This window comes from Acomys russatus, chromosome 11, assembly GCF_903995435.1.
Source record: "Acomys russatus chromosome 11, mAcoRus1.1, whole genome shotgun sequence".
Classification (NCBI taxonomy): domain Eukaryota; kingdom Metazoa; phylum Chordata; class Mammalia; order Rodentia; family Muridae; genus Acomys; species Acomys russatus.
Genome location: NC_067147.1, coordinates 16,984,027 through 17,006,703, shown reverse-complemented (window position 1 = coordinate 17,006,703; position 22,677 = coordinate 16,984,027). Strand labels below are relative to the sequence as shown.

General features: G+C 39.9%; 1 pseudogene; it reads right to left on the bottom strand.

Moving 5' to 3' along the window:
- Positions 1-213: 213 nt before the first annotated feature.
- On the bottom strand, positions 214-331 carry LOC127195998 (uncharacterized; annotated as a pseudogene).
- Between the last annotated feature and the right edge of the window lie 22,346 nt (positions 332-22,677).

Genomic DNA, 22,677 nt, shown 5'->3' with positions numbered 1-22,677 from the left:
AGTGGTCCATACAAGAGTTCTCTGTCAGGAGCTCACTCCTACCCAGGGTTCCATGGTCCCAAGCTGGAGTTCTTCCAGTTTTTGGCTTGATCCCCATCCTGGGAGCCCATCTGGGCCTGCATCGCATGGGACAGATGGTCATCTCAGGCTAGCTCCCTGTCTAGGATACGTGGTGCTGGACTGGTGGTCTTCTCAGGACTCACTTTTTCAGGGACTGTTGGGCTCCTAGTAATTCAGATGTTCATAGGTCTGACAGAGCCTCTCTCCTCTGTGTCACCTACTGATGCACATGTGACAAAGCAACTACACCTGCAACACCTCTCGAGGCAACAATTTTCATTTGTTTATTTACTTACACCCAGAATGCAGTTTTCCTTCCTTCCTCTCCTACCAGTCCCTCCCTCACCTCCCCTCTTCTCCCATTCCATCCACTCCTCTATGATTTCTCTTCAAAAAAGGGCAGGCCACCAATCAATATCAGCCAGTTGTAACATATCACATCAAAGTAAGACTAGGCATCTCCTCTCCTAATAAGGCTAGACAAGCAACCCAGTAGGAGAAAAAGGGCCCCAAAGTCAGGAAACAGAGTCAGAAACACTGCTGGAAGTATCACAAAAAGACGATAACTGTAATATATGTTCAGAAGGGTCAGGGACATTTGTAACTAGGGGTCAGTGCCATGCAAGCTCCCTGGTTGGTGATTCAGTGTCTGTGAGGCCTTATAGACCCAGGTTGGTTTATTTTGTGTGGCTTTTTTTTATGTTGCTTGGATTTTTGGGGGGATGTTTCTTGTTTGTTTGTTGTATTGTATGTAGTCTCTCTCTCTCTCTCTCTCTCTCTCTCTCTCTCTCTCTCTCTCTCTCTCTCTCTCTCTCTCTCTCTCTCTCTCTGTGTGTGTGTGTGTGTGTGTGTGTGTGTGTGTGTGTGTGTGTTGTCCTTGAGCATTCTGGCTCATACAATCTTTCTTTCCCTACTCCTACAAGATTCCCCAAACTCTACCTAGAGTTTCACTGTGGATCTCTGTGTCTGTTTTTAATCAGTTGGTGGGTGAAGCCTCTCTGATGACAACTGACAATGAGCTAGAAACCTAGGGCAATGGAAACTCCTCAGGTATCTATCAAGGTGACCCAGGCTAAAACTCCTAGCAATGGAGGATAGAGAGCCTAAACTGACTATCTCCTGCAAATAGGTGAAACTTCCAGTAGAAGGATTGGGGCACAAACTCAGCCACAAAAGCTTGGACCTACAATATGTCCTGTCTATAAGTTGTACGTGGGTAAAGGTGGAACAGAAATTGTGGTAATGGCCAACCAATGACTGGTCCACCTTGAGACATATGCCACGAGAGGACGTCTACCCCTGACACTCTCTGGAGGTCCAGGAATCAAAGATGGATAGTCCAGAGATATAGGATACAACCAAACACAAATGAGGACAAGAAAGAAAAATAAATATCAATGAAATGATTCCTAATGATACTCTGCTCTACTCATAGAGTGAGGCCTAGCCAAATTGTCATCAGGGACGTTTTCTTGTATTTTGAGAGGAGGCTGCTGAGACATTGGAAGTGAGAGTAGATAAAACACAAACAGATTTAATGGGTGGAATTGAGATGCAATAAGAACTCAACACCTAAAAAAAAAAAAAAAAAAAAAAAAAGAACTCAATACCTGTAGAAGACACTATTGGTATTGGGGTGGTAGGAGGGCTGGCCAGCCCAAAGAACAGAGTTGTCAGTGCAATTGACTGATGAAGACGTTGTGAAAAACATGTCCAGTGAAGTAGTCCAGGACTCTTTGGGGGCACAGAAAAGGAGACACCTGTTGACAACCTCAATGGAGTTTTCAAACCATCAACTTCATAGAACCAGAATATAAGGGGAATTTGGGGGAGCTGATTTCTTTCTTTTTTTTCCTTCTTTCAAACTTTCAAATTCATTTCTAATATTCAAAATAACCAGTTTCAAACAAAAAACCCTAAAAAATAAAAAAATGAAGCACCAAAGATGGAGAAGTAAAAAGTCAGCAGAATCAGCAAACACTTCAGAGAAGGGGCGAAGCCTGATCCCGCAGCTGGATCATAACACCAGCATTGCTCACCTAAAGGAGTAATTTCATTTTATGAGAATCAGTGAAGTTTTACCTCAAGTAAGCCAGCTCATGTACCCTTTTTAGCTCACTGGGAGAGAATAGAAAGAAAAGAGCTCCAGTAGGAAAATTGTTGCATGTTGTCTCAGACACTATTATTTTTATTTTGTTATTCTACAATCATTGAAAACCTCAATTGGCAAGATATTGATTTCCAGATGGTAGGAATTACCCTTCATGTGTGTCTAAAGTGTGTCCTGAAACATGCAGATCACCGGAAGTGACAGAGTGCATCAGATTTCCACTTCTAGTTAGGTTTTTTCCTATAAATTCTTTAGTACTGTGCCAATGACATGTGCAAAAGTTTACTGGTCAGATATAGGAAATGAGGATAGTGTATCTTTTATGATAATTCCTCAAAACTCTGTCTACATAATACAGTTTGTATCCTTACCATAAAAACAGTTCAGAAAATGCTGTTTTTATGCATGGATCTTGTTGCTTATGAAAAGTAAAATACTGTTTTGTGCTCCAGCTGTCATTAAATGGTTGACAGATTTGGGAATGGGATATAACAAGATGCCTGTAGTTATCCAAGGCAAGGTTTTCCTCTTTGACAAAATATGAAATCAGTCACTGTATGAGTGCTCATCAGCTTGTGTACTTGGTGAAACAAACTGTTAAGTGAAAGGCCTGAGCCTCCTATTTCTATAATTGGGCCAGATTTGCAACACACATTCATAAAAGCTGGTTAATTCTGTAAAACATGACACAAATGTGATTGTAGGAAGAGAAAAAAATCATTAACTTGAAAATCAATTTCTTCTGAGCCCTGGGTCACTTGTCATGGTAGAGGAAAGTAACCTACTAAAGGCTTAAAGGCAACTTGCACCTCCCTCCGTGAGATGTCACTTTAAGTGGAAGCTGAAAATGACAAAATGAGATTCCATTTGTAGAAAAGGCAAACCTGCACGTTTGGCTTGTAGACATGAGAACAAGAACAAGAACGAAAATGCAGAGATTGATACTGTCGAAGGACTTCGCAACTGAAAGCTGGACAGCTTATGAACTGATCTCACAATCAGCAGGCTATGCGATACTGAATTCTGAGAGGGCCAATGTTACTTAGAGATGCAGACACAGAGTCATCAGACAGTGCACTGGGAAAGTGGTAGGCTTCCCTCTAATGACAGAGAAATTCCATTTGCCTACAGACATCTTATTCGGAAAAGAGCATAGACAAATTGGGAATCAGGGAGATAAGATATGATGCCATGTTTCAGAGAGTGGGGACCAGGTATCCTGAAAGCATCAGGCAATCAGATGCAAATGTGAAACTATGACTAAGTAGCAGAAACATCTGCAGCTGGACATGAGACAATTCAGTATGCTACAAAAATGACTTGTTTTTCTTTTAAATGATCATGCCATTACTCATTTGTCTTGACAAAGATAATACACACCATACAGTGTGATGTGTTTGAGACCTTTCTTGCAGGAAACCCATCCTTTTCCCAGTAGTGTTCATGAAGCAGAAAATTGCCAATCATTCTGAGATGTATAAAAACCTTCCCAAGAGATGAAAGGCAGTGCCCAGTTTATCTTATGATCAAGAAGAACAGAATTATAATAACAAAATTAACAATATTTTAACCTCACATATGTAGTATAAAGTGTTTTAAGTACTTTACAGAACACCCCTGAGTTCTGGAAAACCTATTGCCAGATTACACCTTTGTGATTGTGGAGATTTGGAACATTCAGATCCAGGGCCACATCACCTAGAGTTGTCCTTAGGCACTGACCGTGCACACCAGAAAGAAATCAACCTGGTGATAGCCGTGTGCAGTAAGTGATTTAATTCCCACTTCAAGCTACTGCCTTATCTTACAGACCATAGCCCAGGAGTGACAACAGAACATGACTCAGAGTCACAGGAAGTCTCTCCACGTGGCAGAAACTAGGCTTCTCATTGCATGCATAAATCTCATGTTTGAGGGTGGTGAGTGTTTGTGTAAGTTTCAGTTAGCATTTATCAAAAACATTTGACACTGTGCCCAAAAGTGTGGTGTAGTTTTTTTTTTTTTTAGGCTAAAATGAGCATCATCATCATGGAGCACAGTTATGACAGTAAGAGGAGCAAACTATCACAGTGACATTTGGTTCTGTGGTGATTCTAGTGGAGCTGATACATTCCACCCTAGAAGAGACGTTTGGTCGCCGCACACTCGACATTCCACACCCACTCTCTCCTGCCATCCAGTTTTGCTGATCCTGACAAGTGCTGGAGTTTATTGGAAATTTAAAATAGAGTGAGTTTTTGGCTCCATTGACTTCTAGAGTCGTCACTCCTGATGGAGTAAGAATGTTCAGTGATATGATGTTTTAGAGTCATTTAGTACCTCACCCATGTTTCTATAGTGAACCCTAAGCAACTTTTTACATCATCAAACTGGTCTTAAATAGAATAATTCCTTTTCTCTGTTGATGCTCTCTACATGGCATGAGTAGATGCTACTTCATCTCATGCCAGGAAGCCAGGAAGAGTAACATAACACCAGTGAATACCGAAGTGAACCAAATATAATTCATTAGTACAAGAAGGCTATGATAGAGTACACTAGCATAAAAAGAGTGCAGTCTTTGAAACCATGTGGGCAGAAGGAAGCCAAAGCACAGGGTACTTAGTTAAAAAAAAAAAAAAGATGAGAAAGAAACAACTTAGAGATCAGAAGCCAGATTGAATGAGGTTTAGAAATGAGAGGAATGCAAAACAAACCCAAAAGGTCATCGGAGATACAGATATCTGAGATCTGAACAGAGTCAGGAACATGGTTAGGGCTGTGCCTAGAGAGATCATTGAGAAAGATTTTCATTGTTAGTAATCACCTGGTTTTGACCCTCTACATGTTTATTACAATGCTTTCACATTTTCCCCCAAAACAAAGTCATGAACAAACTATGAATGACTACTTTTCTCAATGTTCCAGAGAGCTCCAAGATTGTAGGTGCTAAAACTTACAATTATTCCTTCTCATAATATCAGTTGTACTGATGAAAGGCAGATTAAATATTTGAGTCAAGTATATGCATTTTTAAAAAAATAATAAAGAAATAAAAATTAAAAATAAACATAATAAATAATATTAGGAATTTCTTTTGTGTTCCATTATAATAAAATCTATTATTTCATCGGTGTGCTTCAAGAAGATGTTAACCTGTTCTGGAAAACCCACTGAAACATCCCAGCACTTCTGTGAAGTAAGGGGATGTGGGAGACAAATGTCATGGCTTCTACCCCCATCAGCTATGTGATTCTCCATGGAAACCATTCTCATAGGTCAACGGCAGTATCATTACACACAAAGGGAAAGACCTGACCCCTTTTATTTCTATCCCCGTATCCATAGAAGCCTGGAAGTAGGATGTGCCCAAATATCTCACAGAACACAGAAAAACAACATGATTTTCTATCTTGGTGAGTCTAAAATTCTGAATGTAAATCAATATCTACCATATCTCATTTCATATCAACTTAAAATATCTTTAAAGACCTAAAAACATCTTAACTCCTAAACAACTAAGCTGAATTGTGAAACTAAGCTATTTGTTCTTCAATGTCATCAGATTTTTGAGATGGGATAAAACTAATTATCTGAGTAAACAGGAAGTGCCGATTAACAGCTTCCAAATTGATAAAAAAAAAAAAAAAATGACAGTTTGCTACCTGAGCAGTCACCCAAAACTCTCTATAATGTAGAAGCATCATATTCAGCCTTCTGGCCCAGTATATCTGACATACATAAACACTTAGAATGTATATTCTTGTCATAAAAATAGACTAGTAATTGACAGGACCACGGCTTGATCATTTGACAATTAACTTGTATAGTTTACTATCCTAAAGAGCCTGCAATAGCGCTTTTAAAGTAGTGGAGGTAAACCTGGTACTCTGCTTGAGTGGTATGGGTACAATACCTCACATTAGAGTAGGGACATATATAATGTGTGTGAAGAATAATCTTAAATTTGAATTCTATACCAATGTATCAAAATTAACCTTATTTTGCACCAATATACAAATTTCTATACCAAAGAAATAAAAATAACCCTGTGAACACAATTAATGCTTTAAGTTGAGGAGTCAACTCAATAATCTACTTTTTGTCCTGTCATCCCTATATAGTTCTATATTCCCCTTTCTTTCTCTTCAGCCCTTATCTCAAAACCTAAGAAAGAAAGATAAAGGAAAAGAGAAAAATCCCTCAGTCCAACTTCACTTTCTCTCTGAATAAAACCAATAGTAACTTATAACAAACTCCCAACAGAAAATAAACATCTAGAGCCCAAAAAAGCAACAAAGACCTACCCACCTGCACTCACAGGAAATGGGGTTTCTTCTGGCTGATTTGGGACAAATAATACTTTTGTAGGGGCCCAAATTATAAGTGTCCTAAAATCATAAGTGTGTGAGGTGTGCAGGGTGCACATAATAATTAAGACTAGTTCTCTGCTGTTTGCATGAGCAGAAGAAAGATATCTATAAATCTTCATTCGTGCCATACGAAGAATGGCATCTAATCCTAAATCACAGAGATTCTGTACCAACAGGATGCATTGTCTACGCATAGTCATTCGTGTAGTCTCAGAACTATTCCCATGTAGTGGGATTAGGAATATAAATAATCTGTTTGTTCTGCAGTTTAAATCCTGATTGTAGCCTTCTCCCTCATCACCTCCCAATCCCACCCTCCCTCCCTCATCCTGTCTCCCTCCTTCCCCTAGCCCCCAGAAAAGGGAGCCCTTCTACCCTAATTTCTGACCTCAGTTCATCATGTCTCATCTGTACTCATGTGTCCTCTTCCTCTGTTGCCTGGCATGGTCTCCTAGCTAGGGAAAGTTATCAACACTGGGGGACCATAGCCCATGTCAGAAGTAATCCCTACACCCCATATTGTGGACCCACAAGGACAGTGCTATCTGCGAACTATATCAGAGCAGAATGTCTAGGTCCTCACCATGAATAGTCCTTGGTTGGTGCATCAGTCTTTGGAGCAACCCCCTCCTCCAGTCAGAATTTTTAAATGTGTATTTTATTTATTGTAATTTATTCACATTACCTCCCAATTGTTATCCCCTCCCTCTTTTATTCTCATTGCCAAACCATTTTATTCACTTTATTTTTTTTTTTTTTTTTTTTTTTTTTTGATTTTTTTTTTTTATTAATTTATTCTTGTTACATCTCAATGTTTATCCCATCCCTTGTATCCTCCCATTCCTCCCCCCCCCATTTTCCCATTATTCCCCTCCCCTATGACTGTTCCTGAGGGGGATTACGTCCCCCTATATATTCTCATAGGGTATCAAGTCTCTTCTTGGCTACACTTTATACTTGTGATTATAGACCCCTCCCTCCTCTCCTCCCAGTCCCACCCTTCTTCCCTTCCACCTCCCCCCCCCCACTATCCCTCAGCAAAGGGGAATTTCCTCCCACCCAGTTCATCAAGTCTGCTCAGGACTGAGAGCATTCTCTTTCCCTGTGGCAGTCCCGACAGGGTCAAGTGATCAAAGAGCAGGCAACTGAGTCCATGTCAGAGGGTGCACCTTAATAGAGGTCCCATATGAAGCCTGAGATGCCATCCACTACATCTGTGTAAGACGTCTAGGCCCAGCCTATGCATAGTCCTTGGTTGGTGCTCCAGTGTCTACAAACCTCTCTGGGTCCTGGTTAGTTGTCTCTGTTGGGCTTCTTGTGGCATTCCTGTCAGACTCTTTGTGGAGGGAAGGTAGCACCAGGCCCACCCCAAAAATTTCAACCCAAAATATGTGCAGGGATAAAGATAGAGCAGAGATTGAGGGACTGTCCAACCAATGCCTGGCCCAGCCTGAGACCCATCCCATGAGAAGAGCCATCCCCTGACAGAGAGTATTAACAATACTCTGCTATGCTTGCAGACAGGAACCTAGCATAGCTGTCCTCTGAGAGGCTCATCCAGCAGTGGATCCAAACATATGCTGAGACTCACAGCCAAAATTTGGGCGAGGCACTGAAAGATAAGTGGAAAACTGGGGGTGATGTATAGAAGGACCTAGAAGTAACTGCCTCTTTTAAATAAGTCATATGTGGCCTAAGCAATGCCACTCATGTGTTATTGTCTCTAAAGGTTCTCTGTCCATAATGTTTTTCCTTTATGTAGATAGACTCAACATCATACTATCTTTATCCTAGATATGAGTCCTCGTTTAGCATGCAGTTAAATCACAAGATATAGTCACATGTTTAAATAATAATGGCTTTTTTTAATTAATGAGATTACTAAAGTACAAATTTGCCCAAAAACAAGGCTAAATAAAGCTTCATAAGCAAGTTTTGGAGATTTGAACAACAAAATACACTTGGCCAAATATTCCATATCTGAATTTTAAAATGCACATTAAGAGTTCTTTGATTGTATTCTGGATTTTTATGTTTTTAACAAAAGCAGTGTGGGACTAAGAAGGAACTGAAAATGAGTTAGAAGCATATTAAGCTTAATTAACTATTAAGTTTATTTTCTTATATTTTATCTATGAATCACTCAAGTGAATATTTAAATTTAAGACTTTTATCTACAAAGTCCAAAAGACATTCATCCTTTGTAAGACATAGGGCTGATTTGATGTTGACTTAGTAGAGATATGAAGATATAGGTTTCCCTGCTAGCTTTTAGGGTTTTTAAAGCATTCGGGGAAATACAACTGCTCTCATTTACTTAAATGCTAAAATGTATGTTTACACCTAAGTTTGCTCTTATCTGTACACATCCCCAGAACCTTCTAGCAGGAGTCCAGGCTGTGCCAGCCCCATCAAACTACTTGTGCCAAAACCAGGTCAATGAAATGAGTAACAGTAAAAAGCAGAGATAGGAGCTTTATTTAGCATGGTCACTGTGGAATAAGGAAAAGATAAAGGCCCAGTGACCCTTACATTCATATTCAGGATGTTAAAGTGAGCTTCAGATTTAAAGAGAGATAGAATCTGGTGCAGGAGAGAAAAGGCACTCATGATTCAGTAGTCTTCGTCAATGTTTGATTTCTGTCTCTGATCTGGTTCGCAACATGATCCTTAAGAAGTTGTCTTCACTGTCATCACTTTAGGAGAGCAATTTGATTCTCCTGAAATGATTTACTTTTGCTCCAGGATGTGACCTTACCGTCCGTCATAGATAATTGCCCGATTTTGATGTAGTCTCTTCAGAAAACTGACAGTTGCTTGAAGGTACTTTGGAATCCGTGTCACGTAGTTACTTAATTATGAAACTTCTAATTTCTTGAATTCAAAATGATTCAAAAAGAAAGATTAAGCAGACATATAGAGCCAAAGCAGGAAAAAGTTGAATTAATTAGGCTAGAGGCTGGTGGTGTCTTCCTTCCTGCTTTGTGTGTGTTTGTGTGTGTGTGTGTGTGTGTGTGTGTGTGTGTGTGTGTGTGTGTGTGTTTGTGTGTGTGTGTGTGCACATGATGCATATGTATATCACTATACACATTCAAATTTTCCTCTCCATTTGTCTTCATGAATTTTCTCTTTTGAATCTTAATTCCTAGTTCAGAAGTTTTCTTTCATATAAAAATACACACACAAATATTTTTATTTTTATCTCTATTTATCTCCATTTTTTTTTATTTTCTTTTTCTTCTTTAGTTGTCTTTTTCTTTTCTTTTCTTTTTTTGAGAAAGGTATTTGTTTCTGATTCTTCTCTTCAGGCTAAACATCTTCCAAGTATAATCCATCCTCCAGCATTCTAATGTCATTGGTCGTCTTGAGGTTACCATTGTCCAGAGTCAACATTTAGTACTATCTTTCCACTAGGTACCACATTTCAATCTGTCTTCACATCTCCTTAGTACTATTTTTATCCAAGTAGCTTCATCCTGACTTGAAGCCTCTGTGGGTCACACTTTGCTATGTTGATAGCAAAAAAAAAACCCACGTGATAATTAAGATCTTTAAATATATTTATCTGGAATACGTAGATATATTTCATGTTCTGTCTCTCAGTTATGCATATGTTGTACGTGGGATCCATGGTGTATTTTCCTTGTCTGACTTCCTGCCACCCTGTCTCCTACTATTTTTACTATATATTCTACCAGGGCATCCTGGGATGCAATATGCTCACAATGCATCCTGGGATGAAATATGCTCACAATGCATCCTGGGATGCAATATGCTCACAATGCATGAATGAATGCATGGCTCAAATTATGTCCCAAACATCCAGGATATTTTTTTAAGTTAATTGATTGAAAGAAAGATAAGCCTATTGAGACTTTCCTTATAAAACAAAGTTTCACATTTAGCACCGAACATATATTTTTAGACTAAATTAGTGAAAGTAACCTGTATTTTGAAAATAATGTGGAAGTGATTTTATTGGCTTGTCATCAAATTACTATGCCTCCAAATAAGCTGCAGGCACATGAAAAATTTAAGCCTATACCGGGCAACTGCTTCCAACTTATAAGAATTTATACATTTTTTTCTTTTTAGTAAACTAGGAAATTCATTTGAAGCTGACAAATAAGGAATATTTGTCATGGGCCTGGACAGTCAGCCAATGAGAGACGTTTGGTATATCCCCACAAATTACAGCCAAACATAGAATGAATAAGATAAATTTCAAAACGTCATGCAGGGAGTTTAGAAATACAAGTGAGAATTCTGATTTTTTTTTTCATTAACAACAACAATAACAAAAAAGTCAGAGTGAAAAGATGCTTGGCTTGACTCGTTTTGACTCTTTTAAAAGCAAGATTAAATTATTATGGCTTGGGGTGGTAGTGATGAAAATACGAGGTTCGGTAGGGTTTAGCTAGACATCATGGTTAGGACATATGGATTTCAAGAGCTAGTGTATGACAATGAGCCTTACAGGTAACTCATCGGTGCCTGTGCCTGGTGATATCATCCCAAAGATGAGATTGGTGAGGTGAGGTGGCATAAAGCCAGAAGTTTATTATACACTATTGAGTTTATAATATTTGAAAATACTTCTGAAAGCATATCCAAGTGGAGCTATCAGGCAGGAGAGCAGCCATATATTCATGGTTCTGAAAATCTCAGAAATGCAGGCTTGGTATCTATCCATTACCATGGAGCTTATACTCAATTCTATGTATGGAAAGACAATTTCTTTCTTTCCTTCTCTTTCTCTCTCTCTCTCTCTCTCTCTCTCTCTCTCTCTCTCTCTCTCTCTCTCTGTTTTCTTCTTCTTTTTTGTTTTTGAAACACTGTCTAGCCCTGGCTTTCCTGGACTCACTTTGTAGACCAGGCTGTCCTGGAACTCACAGAGATCTATCTGCCTCTGCCTCCTGAGTGCTGGGATAAAAAACATTTGCCACCACACCATGTGGGGGATATTTTCTAATGAAGTAATTTATGATGCAAAGCAGAATGAGCTCGCCTTTAACTCTGAACAAGGATGTGCTGACATGAATTGGGTCATTTTATGGGACCTCAACCAATGGAAAAAACCAAAAAGCAACTAAGAAAGGCTGAAAGCAGGGGAAATAGTCTTGCCTAGAGAAAACCCACCAAACTCGGTTGCCCAATACCATGTAGTTAATCCCTAAATCAAAAGAATGAAAGGTACGTTTGAAAAGACTGAGCTGACTGTACTCATTGATTTAGGAGTATATGCAACTGAAGAAAAGGAGGAGATGAATTTGAAAGAGAACAGAGGAGAATGAATACATGGGAAATGTTGAAGGAAGGAAGAGGAAAGGGAAATGACATAATTAAGTATATTTCAATTCCCAAGAAATAAAAAAATGAGGACAATAAGGCTCATTGGACATCTGTGTCTAATGACTTATTCCTATCATTTCAGTACTCAGAAGACTGAGGCTGCAGGATTACAGTTATAGGCCAGCTTGGGCTGCAGTGTGACATCCCTTCTACACAGAGAAGGAAACAGTGTGAAGTTAAAGCCATAGAGGTTAGAGAAAACTATAATGAGATGCATTTTTTCCTGGAAAAAAAAAAAAGAAAGAAAGATGAAATAGAGACAAAGTTGAGACATGAGTAGGCAATGACTGTAATTTGACCATGTCCCCTGGAGGGGGAGACCTGGTGGCACTCAGAGGAAGGACAGCTGGTTGCCAAGAAGAGACTTGATACCCTATGAGCATATACAGGGGGAGGAGGTCCCCCTCAGAAACAGTCATAGGGGAGGGGAGTAGGGGGGAAAATGGGAGGGAGGGAAGAATGGGAGGATACAAGGGATGGGATAAACATTGAGATGTAACAAGAATAAATTAATAAAAAAAAAAAAAGCAACTGGAGAATGTTTTCAAAACTGTGGAGAGGGTGTATGAACAGTATAAAAGTATTCTGTGAGAACAACCAGTGATGGGGAGCTCATTGTTTTCCTCCTTCATATGTGAGCTCATTGTAGTCATGTAGGAACCTGTATGTTTCTCCAGCTACCCATGCTGTCTGTTGAGACCAAATCCAGCCACTCCCATATACATGTATATGTATATATGTATGTGTGTGTGTATATATATACACAAATTCAGCCATTATCATATATACGAAGGGCATGAAGAAGGAAAGAATTGAACTCATCACATATATATGTATATGGGAGTGGCTGAATTCACATATGAATATGTGTGTATGTATATACATATATGTGTGTATATACACAAACACACACACACACACACACACACATAATGGGAGTGTCTGAAGAATTTGGCCTCAGCAGACAGCATAGATAGCTGGACAAGCACACTGGTAAGAGAATCCTACAGCCACTTATGGAGTGTTAGCTTATAAGATGCAAACATTAAGTAGAGTGTAGGGATCTGGAGAGACAAACACATGTGATGCAAAGTAAGGGGCAGCAGGTGGTGACGAGAGGTGACACGGGAGACCATGACTCTAGTCAATCCTCTGGCATGTTAGACTCCCTCCGACAACTTATTTGTGCAGTTTTCATCATAGTCACAGTTTCCAAAGGAAAATTTTAAGTTCAGACACAGTTTTGTTTAAAATACAGTAACAGCAAACAAGAAATTCCCTAGAAGGGCCAAGTTGCTGAAGAGAGTTAGTGGGGTTTTTTGTTTTTTGTTGTTGTTGGGTTTTGTTTTGTTTTTGTTTTTGTTTTTGTTTTTTGAAATTCTATCATGGAATTAAACTGTTCAAATGTGAAGTCAGAACAGCTTTTCTCACCCATCTTTGAACACATCTCCTTTTATTTCATCCAGTGTCTATCATGCCTACACCAAATGTACATATTTTAAGTCCAGTAAACAGAGAAAAAGTTTTAAGTTGGCAATGCATGAAGCCCTCTGGGATTAAATTAGAAGTGGAGGTTCACGTGTAATTATGAGTATAGCTGGGTTTTTCTCTGGTCTTTTCTTGCAGGTGTGCAAAGCTTTATGGTGATGTTTTGCAGCCTACTTGGTGAATTTTCAGTTGGCATGACAATTCCATGTCAGTAGTTACAATAGGATATGTATATATATATATATATATATATATATATATATATATATATATATATTACAGACCATATACACTCAACACAGAAAAAAAAATGGAGCCTAATAATTTAGCTGCTCTATATAAGCAAGTCAGATTTTTTTAGGTACATGGCAGTTATAATTTTGTTTGCATGCAATACACTGTGCTAGGTATCTACCTATTCAACTGTTCCTTATCCACATAACTTTATGTAATAAATGTGCTTATCATTACATGACAGATAAGCTCTATAATTTGTATAGCATTATTACGGTTGCCGAAGAATAAAAATCCTGGATGAGGAGGGAAAACATAGAAGTAGGAGAAGACGCAAACAAGCTGGGAGAGATTTCTCAACACTGGAATTCGTAGCCAAGCTTTATAGCTTTTCTACTGAAGCCCATGTTTCTTCCCAAGGACACAGGATAATGAAAAGAGAAGGCATCTCTAGAGTAGGAATACTGGACCTTGACACTATGATTTCATGCACAACACGAAGCCGAAGGGAAGCAGCTTTTGGAAACACACACACACACACACACACACACACACACACACACACACACACACACAGTGGGGACAGGCAGGTGCAGTGAAGGCTCATCTAAAATAACTCTCACAAGAGCCCCTACTTACTTTAAAGGTGTCCTTGACATCAGCATGTGTTTCAAAACAAGCTATAGACTTCATGCACTGCTGTTTAAAACCATCACCCAAACTTCTGTCATCAGAAGCTACGCAAAAGACATTTCTTTCTCCCACCTTGGAATCAGAGTGTGTTTAAGGAGCTGGAGATTTGAAACATTCTGATGTCTTGTAAGAAACAAGAAAAAGGTATCACTGGGCCTTTCCTCAAATACGCTCCTAAGTATATATTTGACTTGTTGATATTCTCTCCTTCTGTACACACTAAAGAGAGTTTGTTCAGATCCCTGGAGTTAGCTGTCCTTTTAAAGAAAGATACATAAAAGTTTGATAGTTTGTGGATGAAGGTTGGAAACAGCAAAACACCTTAAAACAGCTGTCATCAAGGAGTGCATGTTCATCCTATTGAGACTTTAGGTGAGAGTAGCATGGAAGAATGGGGAAATAGTAGGACCCGCAGGGTCCTGGAAACCTACAAGAAGAACTTTATGACAGGCAGATCTGGATCCCGGGGTCCTCCTCAAACTAAGGTACCAGCCAAGGAGAATATAGGCAGTAAGCTTCGAACCCCTACCAAGACCTAGCCGACGAACAGGATATTCTCCACCGTTGAGTGGAGAGTGAGATCTGACTCTCGCACGAACTCTGGTGCCCCTTTTCTAACCATGTCCCCTGGATGGGGAGATCTTGTGGCACTCAGAGGAAGGATAGCAAGTTACCAAGAAGAGACTTGATATTCTAAGAGCATATATAGGGAGAGGAGGTCTCCCTCAATCACAGACATAAGAGAGGGGAGAAGGGGAGAAGTGGGAGGGAGGGAAGAATGGGAGGAAACAGGGGAAGGGCTAACAATTGAGATGTAATATGAATAAATTAATTTTAAAAAGTAAAAAAAAAAAAAAAAAGAAGAAGAAGTGCATGTTCAGTGACTGAATTCTCCATTCGTTTTCCATGTGGTGGCTGAAAGCACCATCGTTATGGGAGGTTTCATCCGTGTGGTCCACTCTGTTTTGCTTTTGTACTCCTCCGCTATTGAGAAATTAGTACTTGCCCATTTCTGAACATAAGAAAAAAAATCCCAGAGAGATACGAAGTAGTTTGTCCAAGGTGACAAAAATTTGCCAATGACAAAGGGGGATTTTCAAAGGTCAAATTCAGCTCTGGCTCATGTTAGTAAACATCTTGCAGGATTTTACTAAGATGTTTTTTTCAGAACCATGAGATGAATTGACAGGTTTAATGAATGTCTATATCCTCGTCTCTGTCAAAGATAGACTCCAAAGGGTTATATAAGCAGTAAGTACTTCAGTAAGAGGAAAAGAATTTCCTTCAGCTTCCAAGGAACTGGGTTGCTTTTTTGGGAACAAAAATTATAGCAGAATGGAATGGTTTCTGTTGGAGGACTTAGTGCTATTGTATGACCCTCCAATCTCTTTGGAAGACATGGTCGCCCCATTTGACACCATCTGCGTCACTCACTGGGAAACTGACTCGGTTCATTACATTATCTCCCAGACTAACTCAGACTGATAATCAGCAACTGCACCTTTATCATGTCTCTGCTTCTCACTGTTGCCTGGAGTGTCTTTTGTTTAGTTTTGTTGCTGTGGAAGGAAGGGTATGGTTCTGCCCACCTGTGCTGGTGTCCTTAGGAGGCTACCCAGAGGTTCTGCTGTCGCCACAGCCTCAGGCTGACACTCGCATCATAATAGACAGTGCTGGTGCAGGCCCTGCAAAAAGCACATCCAATTCTCATGTCAACTGTGTCTGAATTGCTTTTTTTTTTTAAACAGAAATCTGTGACAGATCTCACCATGGACCTGTGATTAGCCAGATGACATGTAGATAAGATTTCAGGCCCTACTACAGAGAATGAGACTGCAGAGTCTGTCACCGGTCTTCTTTTTGTTGAAGCAACTTCTTTATCCTGATGTGTCAAGAGGGCAAATCTCTAACAAAGCAGGTGCAGAGAAAGCAATTGCTGAGCCCACCACACTGCAGAAGAGACAGAGTCAGGAGCAGATGTGACAGTGACAACAGCAGGGATGCAGCTGCAGCCCAAAAGTCCTGCATGGCTGCTCACAAAGGCATAACAGAGTGCTGAGTGCCCTAGGCAGGGTACTCCAAACTCACATTCTGTCACCAGAAATCTCTGGCCCTCATTTTCAGATAAACAGAAATAGTCTCCAATTTCAAGGAGACTCTGTGGTCTTTATAAGTGCCTTTAAAATGTACTATTCAAGCAGTTATACTACTAAATGATAATTAAACATTTGTGCATTTTCTTATACCTGAGAGATTAAACTAAACCATCATGTTCTCTGTTGTTGGTTGAAGTCAAGTACTAAAATAGTTCAGATCCAGTGAGGTAGCAGCATGTACAGAATGTATATTACTGGTCTCTCTGCGTTTCTCTGTCTCTGCCTCTCTCTCTCTCTCTCTCTCTCTCTCTCTCTCTCTCTCTCTCTCTCTCTCTCTCTCTGTCTCTCTGTCTATCTCTGTCTCTTTGTCTCTCTGTCCCTCTCTGTCTCTCTCTGTCTCTGTCTCTCTCTGTCTCTCTCTCTGTCTCTCTTTGTCTCTCTGTCTCTCTCTCTCTCTCTCTCTCTCTCTCTGTCTGTCTGTCTCTCTGTCTATCTCTGTCTCTTTGTCTCTCTGTCCCTCTCTGTCTCTCTGTCTCTCTCTCTCTCTCTCTCTCTCTCTCTCTCTCTCTCTCTCTCTCTCTCTCTCTCTCTCTCTTCCTCCTCCTCCTCCCCCAACCCCTACCCAAGCTGGTCATATGCTCCTTCTACCTCAACCTCCCTTGTGCTTGAGTTATATGCAAATGCTATCCAACCACATCAGGATTTTTTTTAAAGATTTGTTTTATGTGTATAAGTGGTGTCTATATGTGTGTATGTGCATCACATGCATTCCTTCTATACAGGGAGGCTAATCAGGGCATCAGATTCCTGGAACTGGAGTTACAGGAAGTTAAGAGCTGACATGTGTGTGCTGGGAACCAAACTCGACCTCTGCAAGACTAGAAATGCTCTTAACCACTGAGCCCACTCTCCAGCACCAACTTAATGCTTTACTCGACATTTCCTTTAAAAATCTCCCCTGACTCCTCCTTACTACTTTTGTTTCTGTCATCAAAACAGAAGATACTGTTCCGGATTGTCACAAACTAGGCTTTGTGTGTTTCAGCCAAGGAAATGCAAAGTGCTGAGAAACAACCACCATGCCCCGCAAATTATTTAATAGTAAAACAAATTAATATCAGCAAAGCCATTATTATACACCATAAAGAGTTGTACAATCATATATCTCTGCGTTATAACTAATCCATTTTCAGAAAAATATAGCCAAGGCAAGATAGTGAATTTTGACTATGTAACACACAGTAGCAACTGAAAGGTAGAAGCAGCAGAAGCAAGAGTCCAAGCTACTTGTCCACACAGAGAGGTCTTGGATAGCCTGGGGCCCAGTAAAAAGAACAGAGGAAGGAAGGAAGGAAGGAAGGAAGGAAGGAAGGAAGGAAGGAAGGAAGGAAGGGAGGGAGGAAGGAAGGAAGAAATGGAGAGAGAGAGGAATGAAGGAAGGAACGGAGGGAGGGAGGGAGGAAGGAAGGAAGGGCAGAAGGAAGGTAGGGGGAAGAAAGGGAGGGAGGGAGAAAGGGAAGAAGGAATGGAGGAGAGAGAAATGAAGGAAGGAACGGAGGGAGGGAGGGAGGAAGGAAGGAAGGGAGGAAGGGAGGAAGGAAGGAAGGGAAGGAGGAAGGAAGGGCAGAAGGAAGGTAGGGGGAAGAAAGGGAGGGAGGGAGGAAGGGAGGAAGGAATGGAGGAGAGAGGAATGAAGGAAGGAACGGAGGGAGGCAGGGAGGAAGGAAGGAAGGGAGGAAGGAAGGAAGGGAAGGAGGAAGGAAGGAAGGGCAGAAGGAAGGTAGGGGGAAGAAAGGGAGGGAGGGAGAAAGGGAGGAAGGAATGGAGGAGAGAGGAATGAAGGAAGGAACGGAGGGAGGGAGGGAGGAAGGAAGGAAGGGAGGAAGGAAGGTAGGGGAAAGAAAGGAAGGAAGGGAGGAAGGAAGGAAGGAAGGAAGGAACAAAGGAAGGGAGAAAGGAGGAGAGGGAGGAAGGAAGAGAGGGAGGAAGGAAGAGAGGGAAGGGGAAATAAAGTGGGGATGAAGGAGGGGAGTGAGGAAGAAAGGAAGGAAGAAGGATGGAGTTTTATAAATTCTTCTAGGATTCCAAGCAATATTACTACCTATTAATTTCTTTCACAACTGAACCATTTTCCTACCATTTAAGGGGCCACTGTTTGTGTCTCCCACACCATCTAAGTGTGCTTATGTTAAAACCATTCACAGACACTATGGTTTCCTTGTGTCTATTTATGAGCTTGATGAGGACTGGAGTGAGCTCAGCAGGTAAGCACATGTGCTACCACTGTAGAACATCCAAGTTCAGCTCCCAACACCCAATTGAGTTGATTCACAACTGCCTGTAAGTATAGTTTCTGGAAACTTGATTATTAGTTTGACTCTGTATCACCTGTACTACATGCACATGCCTCACACAGACATATATAGACAGACACACAGACACACACACATTTAGAACTACTAAAATTAAATATTTGTTCTTGAAAATAGATGTTTTTTAATACAGTACATCCTGGTTACAGTTTCTCCTCATCCCAGTTTCTCCTTTCCTACTTTCCTGTGTGTATGTGCTCCCTTTCTGTCTCTCATTAGAAATGAACAGGCTTCTAAGATATCACAACAAAACATAACAAAATAAAATATAAAAAGACAAAACAAAAATCATCACACTGAAGTTGAGCAAAGCAAACAAACAAAAAGAAAAGAGCCCAAGAGAATGCAGAAGAGTCCGAGGCCCACTTGTTCACACCTTTAGGAGTTCCATAAAAGCACAAAACTGACAGCTATAATATATATGCAGAGGACTTGGTACAAACCCACGCAGGCCTTTAGTGTCTCTGAATTCTTATGAGCTTTCCTTGGTTGATTTTGAGGGCCTTATTCCCCTAAAAGTAAACCTTTAAAAAACATAAAATATTGCTTGGGCAGTTATTACTACTGTAACATAAAGCTATTTCTGTTCCTTGTAGTATGCTTACAAACTAGCCTCTGAAGTCATTTTACATATGGTTTCTTGTAATCTGCTCTGTGCCTATAGTATGTTTGGTGAAAACAAGCTCATCCATGTCATTGTAATTTTTTTCAGATTTTCATCAAAGACTCAATGGGATTCAGACTTGCGGCAAGTGAAAAGGCCGTGCACGTGCCAACCAATATCTCTCTCTAGGAGCAGGTCTCTCTGGTCTGACTTTAAGTCTTCTTGAGATGCTTGTAGATAGTCATAAGTCCCAAATTACTAAGGGGCACAAAAGAACGACATCAATTTTTAAATGTTTATGTTTTTACCGTTTTAATGAAGCCATTGTACCTTCGACCGAGGTTAAATGTGATTTTTAAACACTTGCGTTCAGAGTACGCGAGTATCCACCTTCTAATTCCGGCCCTTTCCCAACCTCTAGTACCATTCTTCTACATTCATGCCGTTTTCCAAGCACACATAGGAAACCAATGAGGTATTTATATGGCTGTGTCCAGATTATTTTGTTTAACATAATGTCTTTAGTGCCTTCCATTTTGCTGCAAGCAATAGGCTTTTATGGTTCTTTAGAAGTGAGTAATATTCAACAAAATGTTAAATAAGTAACACTGTAATGTTACCCGTGCTCTTTAAAACTATGTTACATTTTGTAACAGCCCATTGAGGCACTTGGTCTCACTGCTTTCTTTCTCTTTTATTATGAATTATTTTTGTTAGAATATTAGATGGTCAGTTTCAGGACCTTTTTAAACTTTGCAGTGTCCTCATCTGTTGTTTAAATGTAATTTTAAGAATATATGGCTAACCATCCTTTGAGAAGGTTTAATTATTTCTCTGCTCCATATTTACGTAGCTAGTCCTTCCTGTCACTTCATCTGTGCAGATTCGGCCAGTCAGGACTGATGAGCCCTATTGGTTGTCCTTCCATGTCCTTCCATGGTGGCTGCTTCCTCTCTAACACCCAGGGAGACCTGGCTCTCCCCACCCTCCCAATGGCATGCTATGTATCCTTGTATGTATGCACAATTGCAAAAACAGAAAGTAGTCCTAGTTTCGCAGCACTCTGTAAAATCCTGTTTTGCAAGTCTCTCTATCATGTGCAGATGCCAATAGCTTCCCTTTTGTTGTCTGGCCCTCCTTCCCCACAGTTTAGTGGGCAGGAGCTTGTGGCTGCTGGTGATTTTCCTGTATTTTCTAAAAATTACTTTGTCACTTTTATTTTATTATAAATGATGTTATCTGGTTTTTTTTAAAACTCTGATAACCGAAGTTCTTTTTCTTTTGATGTGGAAATATGTTGAGGGAAAAACAAATAATAGTTCTGCGGCTATTTTCTGGAATCTTCTAAATTTAAAAAAATGTAAGTAGCTTCTGCATATTATCAACTTAAAATATATCTTTTTGAAAAGTATGGTGTAAAAATATCCAAAAGCATCTGGAACAGCAATGGAAATTTTATGAATTGGTCCAGAAATGTATTCTAAGCCAGAAACATTCCAATCTGTGATTGACAATAGCTATATTTTTAAATTAATATTTTACTAAATTTTAAAGAATTTCACACATGTATATTGTATATTTTTATCGTATTCACTTTCACTCTTTCTTCTATCATCTGCCAGATCCACCATGACCTTCACAGCACTCCTAATTTTGTGTTCCCTCTTTACTTTTTCTTTAGATCCCACTGAGTCTGAGTCTGAGCCTAAGTTTTGCTGTCCACACCTAGAAGAGTATGTGTGTGTGTGTGTGTGTGTGTGTGTGTGTGTGTGTGTGTGATACTCATATATGTTCTCATATATATCATGAAAAATCTTTTAAAACATTATATTTTCATGTGGTATTTTCAAACCTCCTTAGTGTTAGTTACCCTTAACTCTCCACTTCTTGTTCCATTTTTATCTCCTCTCCCTCTCTCCGCTTAAACATCAGTCCCCAGAATTTTCCTTTTCCCCTTTATATCACCTGTGTTCTTCTATTAGGACTTGTGTTCTTCCTTCCCACCAAGGATCCTTTTCTAATTTCCTGGATGCTATAGGTACTTCACAGTATTAAACATACAGATCTAAGGATTTGACCATAGGACCATAGGACTCTTGTGAGTAAGAGCTTCTGTTTCATGTTCTGTGTCTGGGTTACTTCATGCTATATAATACTTTCTAATTTCATCCTTTAACCTGAAAAATATTTTCTTCATAGCTGAATAAACTCTATAGGTATAGGTGCCATGTTTCCACTGTCTGTTTCTCAGCTGAGTGACATCTAGACTCTTCCCATGCCTTAGCTATTGTGAACAAAGGCATCATGATGTGAATGAGCATTGATCTCTATAGTAGGCAATGGAATCTTTGAGGTGTATGCCCAGAAGTGGTACAGCCAAGTCATATAGTAGGTATAATTCTAGTTGTGTTGAGGAACCACAACTCAGATTGTAATGGTGGCCATACTAGCTTGAGCTTTATAGCTTTGTTGTTGAAATACAGAGTTTTTCTGTGTTGCTTCAGTAGTTGCTTGTCCATTGCTGTAATAAAGCATCATGAGTGACTAAGACAAGTTCTAGAAGGATGAGTAGCTTATAGTTCCAGAGGGTTAGTATCCATAATGTCAGGGACAGCAGGCAGAAGGCATAGTGGCAGGAACAGGACACGGATAACTCACATCTTTAACTGAAAATACACAGAGAAAAGAAAGCAAACTAGAAATATTCAATCCCCTTACTCTCAAAGCCTGCCCTCAAACCCCTAGCAATACACTTCCTCCAACAAGCCTGCATCTCTGAGCCTCTAGAAGGTCATCACCAACTGGAGACAACGTATTCAGATGTGCAAGACTGGAGAGCATTTTTTGAAACCATCACACTGGCCCATACTGAATTCAAACCTTTGGGTTGCAGAATTTTCCTTTCACCATCTTTTCAGTTGCTAGAAAGAGAAATGAGTCCTCCTGTGATAGGATATCAAAAATGGGTGACTGTGCTTGATTTTTTTTCAGGGTCCTATATTCAGTATTTCATAATTATAATTCGAACACATACCGAACAAATCTCCCAGAGGAGTAATTTACTTATTGTCTCTATGAAAAGAACATCTGGGCGATTTGAGTATCTAGTATTTTCACAAGGATAAAGAAATGTGTGATTGGGCTGGGGAGATGGAACAGTGGATAAAGTGCTCAACATATGAGTGTGAGGAATGGAGTTCAGATCTTCAATATCCCTCATAAACCTGGGCATAATTATGATATCTTTAATCCCAGTGCATCGAAGGCAAAAATCAAAGTACAGACAGAAGATATTCCACAGCCAGCTCACGTGGCA